Source organism: Moschus berezovskii, chromosome 2 (genome assembly GCF_049115385.1).
Source record: "Moschus berezovskii isolate FMDL1 chromosome 2, NW_MosBer_1.0, whole genome shotgun sequence".
NCBI lineage: Eukaryota > Metazoa > Chordata > Mammalia > Artiodactyla > Moschidae > Moschus > Moschus berezovskii.
The window spans coordinates 142326725-142343777 of record NC_142461.1 but is presented as its reverse complement, the minus strand read 5'-3'; positions in this window follow the sequence as shown (position 1 = coordinate 142343777).

The following is a 17053-nucleotide window of genomic DNA, read 5'->3' as shown; positions in this document are numbered from 1 at the left end:
GGGTGTGTTTGGCCTTTCCCTGTGAGGGTGGTGCCCTTGCGGCAGCCCCAGGCCCAGGAGCAACGGCCCCAGAGGAAAGACCGTTCCCACTGAGATTCACTCAGGCTGAGAAGCAGATTTCGCAGGAAGCGGGATGAGAGAGCTTCCTTCGACAATGCAGAGGCAGCCTAGCGGCCTGCGTCTGCAAAGCTGGATTTGGCAGAGAGGCGTTCGCTTTGCCACTGGGAGACGCTGAGATGGGCTTCAAGCACCGAGATTTCCGAGTGCGCGGCCTGCATCTCTCTTGCACTTTCCGAGCTTGGGAAGGCTTTCCTAGCTCACAGCGTTGCTTCCCTGAAAGGAGCAGGCTGAGGAAGTGTGTCCGACGTGACTCAGCCCCTTCCTAGGCGTCCCTGTGCTATTGCCTTTCAGTGCAATGGAAGGCACAGGACTCCTTGGAAAGGAGGCTGGGCTCGGTTGTCTCCCCACTTCAGAGGTCTAGAGCAGAGCACTGAGAAGTCTGTCAGATAAAAGGGAAGCGCTGTTGTGCCCATGGTGAAGACTTTGCTTGGCCGCACTGTTGAAACAACGCCCAGAGAGACACAGGCACCGTGGGCCTCCAGGCAGGGGCTGCGGGAGCACAGCCAGAATGCCCCTGCGTCTCCGCTGAGAAGCTACCTCCCAGTTGGAGGCTCCATGCCGCCCTCCAGAAGAGCAAAGACGTGTGGAGTGTGTCTGGCCTTTCCTTGGGAGTGTGGTGCCCTGCCCTCTTCCCCAGGCACAGGAGAAACTGCCCCTGAGCCAAGACCTCTCCAAGGGCTTTTCCCTCAGGCTGAAGCAGATTTCGCAGGAAGCGGGCCTCGAGAACTTCCTTCGTGGATGCAGAGGCAGCAGAGCGGCCTGCCTTTGCAAAGCTGCATTTGGCAGAGAGGAGCTCGCTTTGGCACTGGGAGGCTGTGAGATCTGCTCCAGGCACCGGGATTGCTGGGTTGGGACCTCCATCTCGCTTCCACTTCCTGAGCTGCCAAAGACTTTCCTAGCTCACAGCCTCGCTAGCCATGAAGGAGCAGGCTGAGGGAGTGTGTCAGACATGACTCAGCACTTTCCTGGGCTTGCCTGTGGTTTTGCCTTTCCACTCAAACTAGGCCCCAGGACTCCTTGCACAGGAGGAGGAGAACGGTTGTCTCCAAACTTCCTAGGGCTAGAGTAGAGCATTGAGAACTCTGTCAGCTGGAAGGGAAGAGCAGAAGGGTAGATGGGGAAGATGTTGCCTGGCAGCTCTGGTGAAGCAACGCACAGGGAGAAACAGGCACCATGGGCCTCCAGGCAGGGGATGCGAGATCCCAGCCAGAGTGCTTCTGCGTCTCAGCCGAGAAGCTTCCTGAGCGTTTGAGGTTGCCTGCAGCTCTCCAGAGGAGCAAAGACATGTGGGGTGTGTTTGGCCTTTCCCGGTGAGGGTGGTACCCTTGCGGCAGCCCAGGCACAGGAGCAACTGCCCCAGAGGAAAGACCGTTCCCACTGAGATTCACTCAGGCTGAGAAGTAGTTTTCGCGCGAAGAGGGATTAGAGAGCTTCCTTCGCCAATGCAGAGGCATCCTAGCGGCCTGCGTCTGCAAAGCTGTATTTGGCAGAGAGGCGTTCGCTTTGCCACTGGGAGACGCTGAGATTGGCTCCAAGCACCGAGATTTCCGGGTGCGCGGCCTGCATCTCTCTTGCACTTTCCGAGCTTGAGAAGGCTTTCCTAGCTCACAGCGTTGCTTCCCTGAAAAAGGAGCAGGCTGAGGAAGTGTGTCCGACATGACTCAGCCCCTTCCTAGGCTTCCCTGTGCTATTGCCTTTCAGTGCAATGGAAGGCGCAGGACTCCTTGGAAAGGAGGCTGGGCTCGGTTGTCTCTTAACTTCAGAGGTCTAGTGTAGAGCACTGAGAAGTCTGTCAGATGGGAGCGAAGCGCTGTTGTGCCCATGGTGAAGATGTTGCTTGGCCGCACTGTTGAAGCAACGCCCAGAGAGAAACAGGCACCGTGGGCCTCCAGTCAGGGGCTGCGGGACACAGCCAGAATACCCCTGTGTCTCAGCTGAGAAGCTACCTCCCATTTGGAGGCTCCATGCCGCCCTCCAGAAGAGCAAAGACGTGTGGAGTGTGTCTGGCCTTTCCTTGGGGGTGTGGTGCCCTTCCCTCTTCCCCAGGCACAGGAGAAACTGCCCCTGAGCCAAGACCTCTCCAAGGGCTTTTCACTCAAGCTGAAGCAGATTTCTCAGGAAGCCGGCCTAGAGAGCTTCCTTCGTGAATGCATAGGCAGCAGAGCGGCCTGCATTTGCAAAGCTGTATTTGGAAGAGAAGAGCTCGCTTTGGCACTGGGAGGCTGGGAGTTCTGCTTAAATCACCAATATTGCTGGGTTGGGGCCTATATCTCGCTTTAACTTTCAGAGCTGCCAAAGAATTTCCTAGCTCACAGGGTTGCTACCCACGAAGGAGCAGGCTGCGGGAGTGTGTCAAACATGAGTCAGCCCTTTCATGTGCTTGCCTGTGGTTTGCCTTTCCACTCAAACTAGGCCCCAGGACTACTTGCACAGGAGGAGGAGCCCGGTTGTCTCCAAACGTCCTAGATGTAGAGTAGAGCAGTGAGAACTCTGTCAGATTGAAGGGAAGAGCAGAAGGGTAGATGGGGCAGATGTTGCCTGGCCACTCTGTTGAAGCAACGCACAGGGAGAAACAAGCACCATGGGCCTCCAGGCAGGGGATGCGAGATCCCAGCCAGAGTGCTTCTGCGTCTCAGCCGAGAAGCTTCCTGAGCGTTTGAGGTTGCCTGCAGCTCTCCAGAGGAGCAAAGACATGTGGGGTGTGTTTGGCCTTTCCCTGGGAGGGTGGTGCCCTTGCGGCAGCCCAGGCACAGGAGCAACTGCCCCAGAGGAAGGACCGTTCCCACTGAGATTCACTCAGGCTGAGAAGCAGATTTCGCAGGAAGCGGGATGAGAGAGCTTCCATCGCCAATGCAGAGGCAGCCTAGCGGCCTGCGTCTGCAAAGCTGGATTTGCAGAGAGGCGTTCGCTTTGCCACTGGGAGACGCTGAGATGGTCTCCAAGCACCGAGATTTCCGGGTGCGCGGCCTGCATCTCTCTTGCACTTTCCGAGCTTGAGAAGGCTTTCCTAGCTCACAGCGTTGCTTCCCTGAAAAAGGAGCAGGCTGAGGAAGTGTGTCCGACATGACTCAGCCCCTTCCGAGGCTTCCATGTGCTATTGCCTTTTAGTGCAATCGAAAGCACAGGACTCCTTGGAAAGGAGGCTGGGCTCGACTGTCTACCAACTTCAGAGGTCTAGACAGGAGCACTGAGAAGTCTGTCAGATGGAAGGGAAGCGCTGTTGTGCCCATGGTGAAAATGTTGCTTGGCCGAACTGTTGAAGCAACGCCCAGAGATAAACAGGCACCGTGGGCCTCCAGGCAGGGGCTGCGGGACACAGCCAGAATTCCCCTGCGTCTCAGCTGAGAAGCTACCGCCCAGTTGGAGGCTCCATGCCGCCCTCCAGAAGAGCAAAGACGTGTGGAGTGTGTCTGGCCTTTCCTTGGGACTGTGGTGCCCTTCCATCTTCCCCAGGCACAGGAGAAACTGCCCCTGAGCAAAGACCTCTCCAAGGGCTTTTCCCTCAAGCTGAAGCAGATTTCGCAGGAAGCGTGCCTAGAGAGCTTCCTTCGTGGATGCAGAGGCAGCAGAGCGGCCTGCGTTTGCAAAGCTGCATTTGGCAGAGAGGAGCTCGCTTTGGCACTGGGAGGCTGTGAGATCTGCTCCAAGCACCGGGATTGCTGGGTTGGGGCCTGCAACTCGCTTCCAATTCTGAGCTTCAAAGACTTTCCTAGCTCACAGCCTTGCTAGCCATGAAGGAGCAGGCTGAGGGAGTGTGTCAGACATGACTCAGCACTTTCCTGGGCTTGCCTGTGGTTTTGCCTTTCCACTCAAACTAGGCCCCAGGACTCCTTGCACAGGAGGAGGAGAACGGTTGTCTCCAAACTTCCTAGGGCTAGAGTAGAGCATTGAGAACTCTGTCAGCTGGAAGGGAAGAGCAGAAGGGTAGATGGGGAAGATGTTGCCTGGCAGCTCTGGTGAAGCAACGCACAGGGAGAAACAGGCACCATGGGCCTCCAGGCAGGGGATGCGAGATCCCAGCCAGAGTGCTTCTGCGTCTCAGCCGAGAAGCTTCCTGAGCGTTTGAGGTTGCCTGCAGCTCTCCAGAGGAGCAAAGACATGTGGGGTGTGTTTGGCCTTTCCCGGTGAGGGTGGTGCCCTTGCGGCAGCCCAGGCACAGGAGCAACTGCCCCAGAGGAAAGACCGTTCCCACTGAGATTCACTCAGGCTGAGAAGCAGTTTTCGCGCGAAGAGGGATTAGAGAGCTTCCTTCGCCAATGCAGAGGCATCCTAGCGGCCTGCGTCTGCAAAGCTGTATTTGGCAGAGAGGCGTTCGCTTTGCCACTGGGAGACGCTGAGATTGGCTCCAAGCACCGAGATTTCCGGGTGCGCGGCCTGCATCTCTCTTGCACTTTCCGAGCTTGAGAAGGCTTTCCTAGCTCACAGCGTTGCTTCCCTGAAAAAGGAGCAGGCTGAGGAAGTGTGTCCGACATGACTCAGCCCCTTCCTAGGCTTCCCTGTGCTATTGCCTTTCAGTGCAATGGAAGGCGCAGGACTCCTTGGAAAGGAGGCTGGGCTCGGTTGTCTCTTAACTTCAGAGGTCTAGTGTAGAGCACTGAGAAGTCTGTCAGATGGGAGCGAAGCGCTGTTGTGCCCATGGTGAAGATGTTGCTTGGCCGCACTGTTGAAGCAACGCCCAGAGAGAAACAGGCACCGTGGGCCTCCAGTCAGGGGCTGCGGGACACAGCCAGAATACCCCTGTGTCTCAGCTGAGAAGCTACCTCCCATTTGGAGGCTCCATGCCGCCCTCCAGAAGAGCAAAGACGTGTGGAGTGTGTCTGGCCTTTCCTTGGGGGTGTGGTGCCCTTCCCTCTTCCCCAGGCACAGGAGAAACTGCCCCTGAGCCAAGACCTCTCCAAGGGCTTTTCACTCAAGCTGAAGCAGATTTCTCAGGAAGCCGGCCTAGAGAGCTTCCTTCGTGAATGCATAGGCAGCAGAGCGGCCTGCATTTGCAAAGCTGTATTTGGAAGAGAAGAGCTCGCTTTGGCACTGGGAGGCTGGGAGTTCTGCTTAAATCACCAATATTGCTGGGTTGGGGCCTATATCTCGCTTTAACTTTCAGAGCTGCCAAAGAATTTCCTAGCTCACAGGGTTGCTACCCACGAAGGAGCAGGCTGCGGGAGTGTGTCAAACATGAGTCAGCCCTTTCATGTGCTTGCCTGTGGTTTGCCTTTCCACTCAAACTAGGCCCCAGGACTACTTGCACAGGAGGAGGAGCCCGGTTGTCTCCAAACGTCCTAGATGTAGAGTAGAGCAGTGAGAACTCTGTCAGATTGAAGGGAAGAGCAGAAGGGTAGATGGGGCAGATGTTGCCTGGCCACTCTGTTGAAGCAACGCACAGGGAGAAACAGGCACCATGGGCCTTCAGGCAGGGGATGCGAGATCCCAGCCAGAGTGCTTCTGCATCTCACCCGAGAAGCTTCCTGAGAGTTTGAGGTTGCCTGCAGCTCTCAAGAGGAGCAAAGACATGTGGGGTGTGTTTGGCCTTTCCCTGTGAGTGTGGTGCCTTTCCGTCAGCCCCAGGCACAGGAGAAACTGCACCAGAAGAAAGACCGTTCCCACTGATAGTCACTCAGGCTGAGAAGCAGATTTCGCAGGAACAGGGATTAGAGAGCTTCCTTCGCAAATGCAGAGGCAGCCTACCGACCTGCATTGGAAATCTCTATTCGGCATAAAGGAGTTCGCTTTGACACTTTGAGATGCTGAGATTTGCTCAAAACACCGATATTTCCGGGTCCGAGGCCTGCATCTCTCGTACACTTTCCGAGCTTGAAAAGGTTTTCCTAGCTCACAGCGTTGCTTACCTTAAAGGAGCAGGCTGAGGAAGTGTGTCCGACATGACTCAGGCCTTTCCTAGGCTGCCCTATGGTATTGCCATTCAATGCAATCTAAGCCTCAGGACTCCTTGGAAAGCAGGGTCGGCTCGGTTGTCTCCAAACTTATGAGGTCTAGAGTAGAACATTGAGGACTCTGTCAGATGGAAGGGAAGCGCTTTTGTGTATATGGTGAAGACTTTGCTTGGCCGCACTGTTTAAGCAACGTACAGAGAGAAACAGGCACCATGGGCCTCCAGGCAGGGGATGCAGTATCACAGCCAGAATGCTCCTGCGTATCAGCTGAGAATCTACATCACAGTTTTAGGCTCCCTGCTGCTCTCAAGAAGAGCAAAGACATGTGGAGAGTGTCTGACCTTTTATTGTGAGTGTGGTGCCTTTCCCTCTTCCCCAGGCACAGGAGAAACTGTCCCTGAGGAAAGACCTATCCAAGGTCTTTTCACTCAAGCTGTAGCAGATTTCGCAGGAAGCGGGAGTAGAGAGTTTCCTTCATGGATTCATAAGTAGCAGACCGGTCTGCATTTGGAAAGCTGTATTTGGCAGAGAGGAGCTCGCTTTGGCACTGGGAGGCTGTGAGATCTGCTAAAGTACCGAAATTTCTGGGTTAGGGCCTGCCTCTCTCTTACACTTTCTAAGCTTCCCAAGACTTTCCTAGCTCACAGCCTTGCTACCCATGAAGGAGCAGGCTGAGGGAGTGTGTCAGACATGACTCAGCACTTTCCTGGGCTTTCCTGTGGTTTTTCCCTTATACTCAAACTATGCCGCATAACTACTTGCACAGGAGGAGCAGCCCGGTTGTCTCCAGAATTCCTATGTCTAGAGTAGAGCAATGAGAACTCTGTCATTTGGAAGGTAAGAGCAGAAGGGTAGATGGCGAAGTTGTGGCCTGGCCAAAATGTTGAAGCAATGCACAGAGAGAAATAGGCACCATGGGCCTCCTAGCACGGAATGCAAGATCACATCCAGAATGCTCCTGCGTATCAGCTGAGAAGCTAGCTCACAATTTTTGGCTCCCTGCCACCCTCAGGAAAAGCAAAGACATGTGGAGTGTGTCTGGCCTTTCCTTGGGAGTGTGGTGCCCTTCCCTCTTCCCCAGGCACAGGAGAAACTGCCCCTGAGGAAAGACCTCTCCAAGGGCGTTTCTCTCACGTTGAAGCAGCTTTCGCAGGAAGCGGGAATAGAGAGCTTCCTTCATGGATGCATAGGCAGCAGAGTGGCTTGCATTTTCAAAGCTGTATTTGACAGAGAGGAGCTCGCTTTGGCACTGGGAGGCTGTGAGATCTGCTCAAAGCACCAATATTGCTGGGTGGGGGCTTGCATTTCTCTTACACTTTCTGAGCTTCCAAAGACTTTCCTAGCTCACAGCGTTGCTAGCCATGAAGGAGCAGGCTGAGGGAGTGTGTCAGACATGACTCAGCAAAACTTCCTAGGTCTAGAGTAGAGCAGTGAGAACTCTGTCAGATGGAAGGGAAGAGCAGAACTGTAGATGGGGAAGGTGTTGCCTGGCCGCTCTCTTGTAGCAGTGTACAGAGAGAAACAGGCACCATGGGCCTCCAGGCAGAGAATGCAAGATCCCAGCCAGAGTGCTTCTTCCTCTAAGCCGAGTAGCTTCCTGAGAGTTTGAGGTTGCCTGCAGCTCTCAAGAGGAGCAAAGACATGTGGGGTGTGTTTGGCCTATTCCTGTGAGTGTGGTGCCCTTCCGGCAGCCCCAGGCACAGGAGAAACTGCCCCAGAGGAAAGACCGTACCCACTGATAGTCACTCAGCCTGAGAAGCAGATTTCGCAGGAACCGGGATTAGAGAGCTTCCTTCGCAAATGCAGAGGCAGCCGACCCACCTGCATTGGAAATCTCTATTCGGCAGAAAGGAGTTCGCTTTGACACTGTGAGATGCTGAGATTTGCTCAAAGCACCGATATTTCCGGGTCCAAGGCCTGCATCTCTCATACACTTTCCGAGCTTGAAAAGGTTTTCCTAGCTCACAGCGTTGCTTCCCTTAAAGGAGCAAGCTGAGGAAGTGTGTCCGACATGACTCAGCCCTTTCCTAGGCTTCCCTGTGGTATTGCCATTCAATGCAATCTAAGCCTCAGGACTCATTGGAAAGGAGGTTCGGCTCGGTTGTCTCCAAACTTATGATTTATAGAGCAGAATATTGAGGACTGTGTCAGATGGAAGGGAAGCGCTTTTGTGTATATGGTGAAGACGTTGCTTGGCCGCACTGTTTAAGTGACGCACAGATAGAAACAGGCACCATGGGGCTCGAGGCACGGGATGCGGGATCACATCCAGAATGCGCCTGCGTATCAGCTGAGAAGCTAGCTCATAATTTTTGGCTCCCTGCCACCCTCAGGAAAAGCAAAGACATGTGGTGTGTGTCTGGCCTTTCCTTGGGAGTGTGGTGCCCTTCCCTCTTCCCCAGGCACAGGAGAATCTGCCCCTGAGGAAAGACCTCTCCAAGGACTTTTCACTCAGGTTGAAGCAGATTTCGCAGGAAGCGGGATTAGAGAGCTTCCTTCGCAGATGCAGAGGCAGCCTATGGGCCTGCGTTGGAAAGCTCTGTTTGGCAAAGAGGAGTTCACTTTAACACTGGGAGACGCTGAGATTTGCTCAAAGCACCCATATTTCCGGGTCCGAGGCCTGCATGTCCCTTTCACTTTCCGAGGCTTAAAACGCTTTCCTAGCTCACAGCGTAGGTTCCCTTGAAGGATCAGGCTGAGGAAGTGTGTCAGACATAACTCTGCCCCTTCCTAGGCTTACCTGTGGTATTGCCTTTTAATGCAATCTAAGCCGCAGGGCTACTTGGAAAGATGTGAACTCTGTTGTCTCCAAACTTAACAGGTCTTGAGTAGAGCACTGAGAACTCTGTCAGATATATGTGAAGAACTTTTGTGTACATGGTGCATATGTTGCTTGACAGCACTGTTTAAGCAATGCACAAAGAGAAACAGGCACAATGTGGCCTACAATCATGGGATGCGGGATCACACCCAGAATGCTACTGCTTGTCAGCTGAGATGATACCTCACAGTTTTAGTATCCGTACCGCCCTCAAGAAGATCAAAGAAATGTGATGACATATGTTAAAATATGATAGGTGATAATATACGATAACACAATTTATACAATAACATACAATATATGATAACATACAATAACATGACATCATATGATAACAGTTGATAACACATATTAACATGTGATAACATGCGATAAAATGCGATAACAAACAATAACATGTAATAACATACAGTGACATATGATAACATATGGTAACAAATGATAATACACGATAAAACACGATGACATACAATAACACACCATAACATACAAGAACACACGATAACATGTAATAAAATGGAGAAACTTGTGATAAGATACAATAGCATGCGATGATTCATGATAACACATGACAACATGCAACAACATAGGATAACATACGATAATATGTGACAACATGCAATAGTATGCGATAACATACGTTAAATCCAATAACATACATGTAATAACATAGAGAATATATAAAAATGTGATAGCATAAGATAACATACAATAAAACAGGATAACATGTGACAACATGCAATAACATGTGATAACACACAATAACATACGATAACACTCCATAACATATGATAACATGTGATAAAACATGATAACACGCCATAACATATTATAGCATGTGATAACACACGATAACATGCCATAACATATGAGAGCATGTGCTAACATATGATAACATATGATAGCATGTGATAACATACAACAATATGGGAGAATAATAACATATTTCAACATACAATAACCTGCAATAGCATATGAAAATATACGATAACATATGACAACATGCGGTAACATATGATAACATACGTAACATACGATAACATGTGAAACATACTATATCATGCGAAACTCACAGTAACGTGATAACATATGATAACATACGATAACAAGTGATAAAATATGAAACCATGTGAAACATACGATAACACGTGATAACACCTGATAATATGTGGTAACAGACGATAACATATGATAACAGACGATTACATGTGATAACAGACGATAACATGTAATAACATGTTATAACGTGATAACACACGATAAAATGTGATAATTTAGGATAACACCAGATGTTTTGATGCCCAGCATGGCAGGGGATCCCCATAGATCCCCAGGAACTTCGAGGCGTGTCCAGCAGTTTCTGGCTATGTGTGATAGGGGTTAAACTACCGAAGGGGTCAAGTACACAGGAAGGACTTTGAACTACCAGAGTCTCCCCCATCATTCCAGAACAGATGCATCCCGGGGACCATGGTCAGAGGCCAACCAGCATACTGGGGCCAGATTCCTGACTACTCCAGGGTGCAAGCCTCAGCTAACCCACACTGCCACACTACCAGAAAGACACCAGGGCCTTCAGGTTCCTCATGCTCAGTCCTGGGGTGATCTTTTCCATTCACCCTCCCACCCTCTTGTTGTTCATCCTGTGTCTGTGCCACCACCATCAAGCAGTCTTTGTGTACACTTGAGGTCAGCTTGGAATTCAGGTCCTGTTCCAGGGTTTTGAGCCCCTGGTCCTCGAAGAGTAGATATGCCCCCAGATGATGACTGCAGGCAAAGCAGTTATGCCCTGCCGTCTAGGCACAGGAGGACAGGGAGAGAGGAGTTTCTGTTTGTCCTATCAGATGCCCCTGGCAGAGAACAGGTCAGGGCTAGAGCCCTGCAGCACAGCAGGTGGTAAGGGTCACCCCTTTCCTCTCCTGGAGCCACAGCTTTCTCTGTTAAACTGTACTGCCACAGAGTTGGTACCCTGCATCCTTGCCAAGGTTGTGCAAGTCTTATGTCAACACAGAGCTGGCAATTTCTCCCAGGGGTTCCAGGAAGCCCTAAGGAGACCTGGCTCTTTGAGGGAATATTTGGAAACTCCAATTTCCATTCACCTAGCAAAAGGAAGCAGCTGCTGTATAGGGTTTTTTTTGATCCACTTTAAAGATGAATCCATGTTACTCTGAACACTAGCCATTCCTTAGGATCTTAGGGTCACCATTTTATTCTTGAATACTCTAAGCCCGCATATTCTGTTCGCTGTTATATTACCAACTTCTGTGCTTTGTTTTATCCACCTATCCCTATTATCCGACCTTCTGTCTTCTCCATCCCTCATCCTTGGAGGTCTGGACATGTAGCCCACAGGTCTTGGTCCTGACAACATCATTCAGGTTAACCCACCTGCCCAGACTGTCGGCCTTCCCTCAGCCCCCAAATCAGCGGCTAGAACGTGAGGCTGCCAACATAACATTTACCCTTCAGAACAGATGGGATTCAGGCAAACTAATACACCTTCCTGTCCTCAGCAGCACAGCCATTACTGCCACTTGCTAAGTCGCTGCTGTAAACCCTCAGAGTCAGCTGAACTATTTTAGGGCCAAACATATTGTTTTTGTAAAGTATTTTTCATTAATAAATCTATAAGATAGTTCTCTTAAAAAACATGCGAAACACACGATGACATGTGATAACATACGATGACATGTGATAACATACGACAACATTTGACAACATGTGATCACATGCGACTACATGTGGTAACATACAAAACACACGATAACATGTTATTACATACGATTACATGTGATAACATATCATAACATACGGAAACATGTGAGTACTTGTGAAACAGACCATAACATGTGATTAAATGCGATAACATAAGATAGCATATGGTAAAATGTGATTGCATCGTGATAAGATATGATAACACGTGATCACATGCTATTACATGTGATTACATACGATAACATGTGATTACATACGATAACATATGATTGCATGCGATAACACAGGATAACACACGGAAACACGTGATAACACAGGATAACATGTGATTATATACGATAACATGCGACTACATATGAAAGCATGTGATTACATACGATAACACGTGACTACATACGATAACATGATTACACGCGATAACACAGGATAACACGCGATAACACAGGATAACACGCGATAACACAGGATAACACGCGATAACATATGATAATATGCGATAATATACAATGAGATGCAATCACATTCGATTACACACTATAATATGTGATAACATAGAATACAACACGATAACATGAGACTACATATGATAACATGAGATTACAGGTGATAACATACGATAAAACGTGATTACATACGATAACATATGATTGCATGCGATAACATACGATAACATACAAAAACACGTGATAATAAACGACAAATGTGATAACAAAAGATAACATGCAACAACACACGATAGCACGTGATAACACGTGGTTACATGTGATTACATAAGGTAACATGGAATTACAGAGGATAACATGCGATCACAAATGATAACACGTGATAAAAAGGATAACACGTTATTACGCTTGATAACATGTGATAACATATGATAACATGTGATTACACAGGATAACACGTGATAACATGAGATAACATATTATTAGATGCGATAATATGAGATGACATACGATAACATGCGATTAAACACGATTACATGTGATAGCATAGGATAACACGGGATCATACACGATAACATGGGATCACACAAGATAAAATGTGATCACATACGATAACATGTGTTTACATGTGGTAACATACGATAACATGTGATTACATACGATAACATAACATATAATTACATGCGATAACATGATAAAACGTGATAAAACACGATAATATGTGATTACATAATAACAAACGATAACGTGATTACACACGATAACATGTGATAACATGCGATAACATGTAATGACAAATGGCAACATGCGATTACATATGGTTTCATGTGATTACATAGGATAACATGTGATAACAGGCGATAAAATAAAATAACATGTGATTACATACAATAGCATGCGACTACACATGATAAACTGTGATTATATATGATAACATGTGATTACACACGATAACACGTGATTGCACACTATAACAAGTGATAACATACGAGAACATGTGATCACACACGATAAACATGTAATCACATGTGATTCCTGTGATAACATACGATAACATAAGAATATGATAACATGTAATGACATATGGTAACATGCGATTACATATGGTAACATGTGCTTGCATACGATATCATGTGATTACATACGATAACATGATAACATGTGATTACATGTGATATCATACGGTAACATGTGATATCAAACGAAAATATGTGATCATATAACAGTTGATCATACACGATAACATGCGAACACTGGCGATAACATACTGTAACAGGTGAAAACATATGTTAACATGCGATACCATGCTATAACATATGACAAAATTTGTTAATAGGTGATTACATGTGATAACACGTGATTATATATGATAGCATATGATAACATGTGATTATATACGATAACACGTCATTAAGTGTGATAATATACGATAACACGTGATTACAGGTGGAAACATGCGATAACATGTGACCATGTGTGATAACATACGATAAAATGTAACTACATGTGACAAAAGACGATAACATGTGATAATATGCGACTACACACGATAAAGTGATAACACATGATTACACACGACAACATACGATAAAACAGAATCACATGTGATAACATACGATAACATGTGATTACATAGGATAACATGCGATAATATACGGTTACGTGATTACACACGAAAACATTTGATTACACACGATAACATGTGATCACATGCGATAACATGCGATAACATGTGATTACATGAGATTACATGTTATAATATAGGATAACAGACGATAACACACGATTACATGTGATAGCATAGAATAACACGTGATAAAATACGATAACATGTGGTTACATACGATAACATGTGATTACACGTGATAACATGCGACTACATACTATAACATATTCTTACATGCGATAACATAGGATAACATGTGATAACATACGATAACTGATAACATGATATTACACACGATAACATGTGATATCCTGTGATAACATATGATTACATGTGATAACAAACGATAACATGCCACTACATAAGATAACATGTGATTACAGGTGATAACATAGGTAACACGTGATGACATACAATAACATAATTGCATACGATAACATACGATAACACGTATTAACACAAGATAACATGTGGTTACATGTGATTACATACGGTAACCTGAGCTTACGCACGATAACATGCGATCACAAACGATAACAGGTGATCAAAAAGGAGAACACGTGATTACATATGATAACGTGATTACACACGATAACCCGTTATTACACGCAATAATATATGATAACATGTGATTACATGTGATGACATACGATAATATGTGATCACAGGCGATAAAATACGATAACCTGTGATTACATACGATAGCATGTGATTACAGACAATAATATGTGATTACATATGATAACATTTGATTACACACGATAACATGTGGTAACATATGGTGACATGTGAAAACACATGATAATATACGATAATATGTTTTAAATGCGATAACATGTGAGCACATACGATAACATAGGATCACATGCGATCACACACGATTACAGTTGATAACACGCGATTAAATATGATAACATGAGAAACATATGATAAGATATGATTGCAAGGGAAAACACGTCATAAAACACGATAACATGTGATTACATAGGATAATATGTGATAACATGCGATAATATAAATGACAAATGTTAACATACATGTTAATATGTGATAACATGTGATAAAATACAATAACACACGATAACATGTGATTTCATGCGATAAAATACGATAACACTTGATGACATATAAAAACACGTGCTTAAACACGATAACATGTGATAACATATGATAACATGTGATTACAGGTGGTAACATAAAATAACACGTGATGAAATATAATAACGTATGATAACGTATGATTACATGCGATAACAAATGATAACACGTGATTACACACGGTAACATGTGATAACATACGATAACATGCGATAATATAAGATGACAAATGAGAACATATATGTTAATATGTGCTAACATGGGATAACATACAATAACACACAATAACATGTGACCTCATGCGCTAACATACAATAACATGTGATTACATATGATATCATATGGTAACATGTGATTACATATGGTAACATGTGATTACACACGGAAACATGTTATCACAAATAAGACGTGATAACAAACGATAATACTCGATTAGACACAATAACATGTGATAACATACGATAACATATGAATACATGTGATCATATACGATAATATAGGATCACATGCGATCACACAAGATAACATGCAATAGATAACATGGGTTTACATGTGGTCACATACGATAACAGGTGATTACGAACGACAACATTTGATTGCACGTGATAACATCCGATGACACGCGATTACATACGATAACATATGATTGCATTGGATAACCACGATAACATATGAAACCTTGTTGTAACACATGATAACATGTGATTACACGTGATAACATAAGATAACATGAGACTATATATGATAACAGGTGATTACAGGTGATAACATACGATAACACGTGATAACACACGATAATATGCGATAACATGCGATCATATAAGATGACAAACGATAGCATATATGTTAACATGTGATAACATACAATAAGACACGACAACATGTGATTTCTTGCGATAACATGCGATAACACTTGATGATATATGAAAACACGTGCAAACACACGAAAACATGTGGTAACATACGATAACATGTGATTAGAGGTGATAATATACAATAGAACGTGTTGACATACGATAACATATGATTACATGCGATTACATGTCATAACAAATGATAACACGCGATTACACACGGTAACATGTGATAACATGCGATAATAAAAGATGACATGTGATTACATGTGATATCATAAGGTAACATGTGATTACATAGGGTAACATGTGATTACACACGAAAACATGTGATTACAAATGACAACACGTGATAACCAACGATAATACGTGATTAAACACAATAACATATGATAACATACGATAACATGTGAATACATGTGATCATATACGATAATATAGGATCAAATGAGATTACACACGATAACATGCGATAGATAACTTGTGATTACATGTGGTAACATACGATAACATGTGATTACGAATGATACCATGTGATTGCACGTGATAACATACGATGACACGCGATTACATACGATAACATATGATTGCATGGGATAACACACGTTAACCTGAGAACTCGTTGTAACACACGATAACATGTGATTACACGTGATAACATACGATAACATGCGACTACATATGATAACATGTGATTACAGGTTACAACATACGATGACACGTGATAACATGCGATAACGTATGATTCCATGTGATAACATACGATAACACACGATAATATTTAATAGCAAATGATAACATCTGATTCCACACGATAACATGTGATAACATTTGATAATATGCGATTACATGCGATAATGTACGATTTAATACGATCTCACATTAGATTACACATGATATGTGATAACATGCAATATATCACGATAACATGTGATAACATATACCAAATGATAACATGTGATTACATAAGATAACATGTTATAACATATGATAACATGCGACTACATATGATAACATATGCTTACAGGTGATAACATACGATAACACACGATAACATAAGATAACACGTGATTATATATGATGAATTATGATTGCATGCGATAAAATACGATAACACGTGCTAACACACAATAACATGTGATAACCTATGATAACATGTGATTACAGGTGATAACATACAATAACACGTGATGACATATGATAAAGTACGATAACATATGATTATATGAGATAACATGTGATAACATACGAAAACACGTGATAACACACGATAACATGTGATTACATGTGATAAAAATGATAACACGTGATTTCACACCGTAACATGTGATAACATACGTAATATGCGATGACATGCGATAACATGGGAAAATATAAGATGACAAACGATAACATACAATGACACATGTTAATATGTGATAACATGTGATAACATACAATAACACACG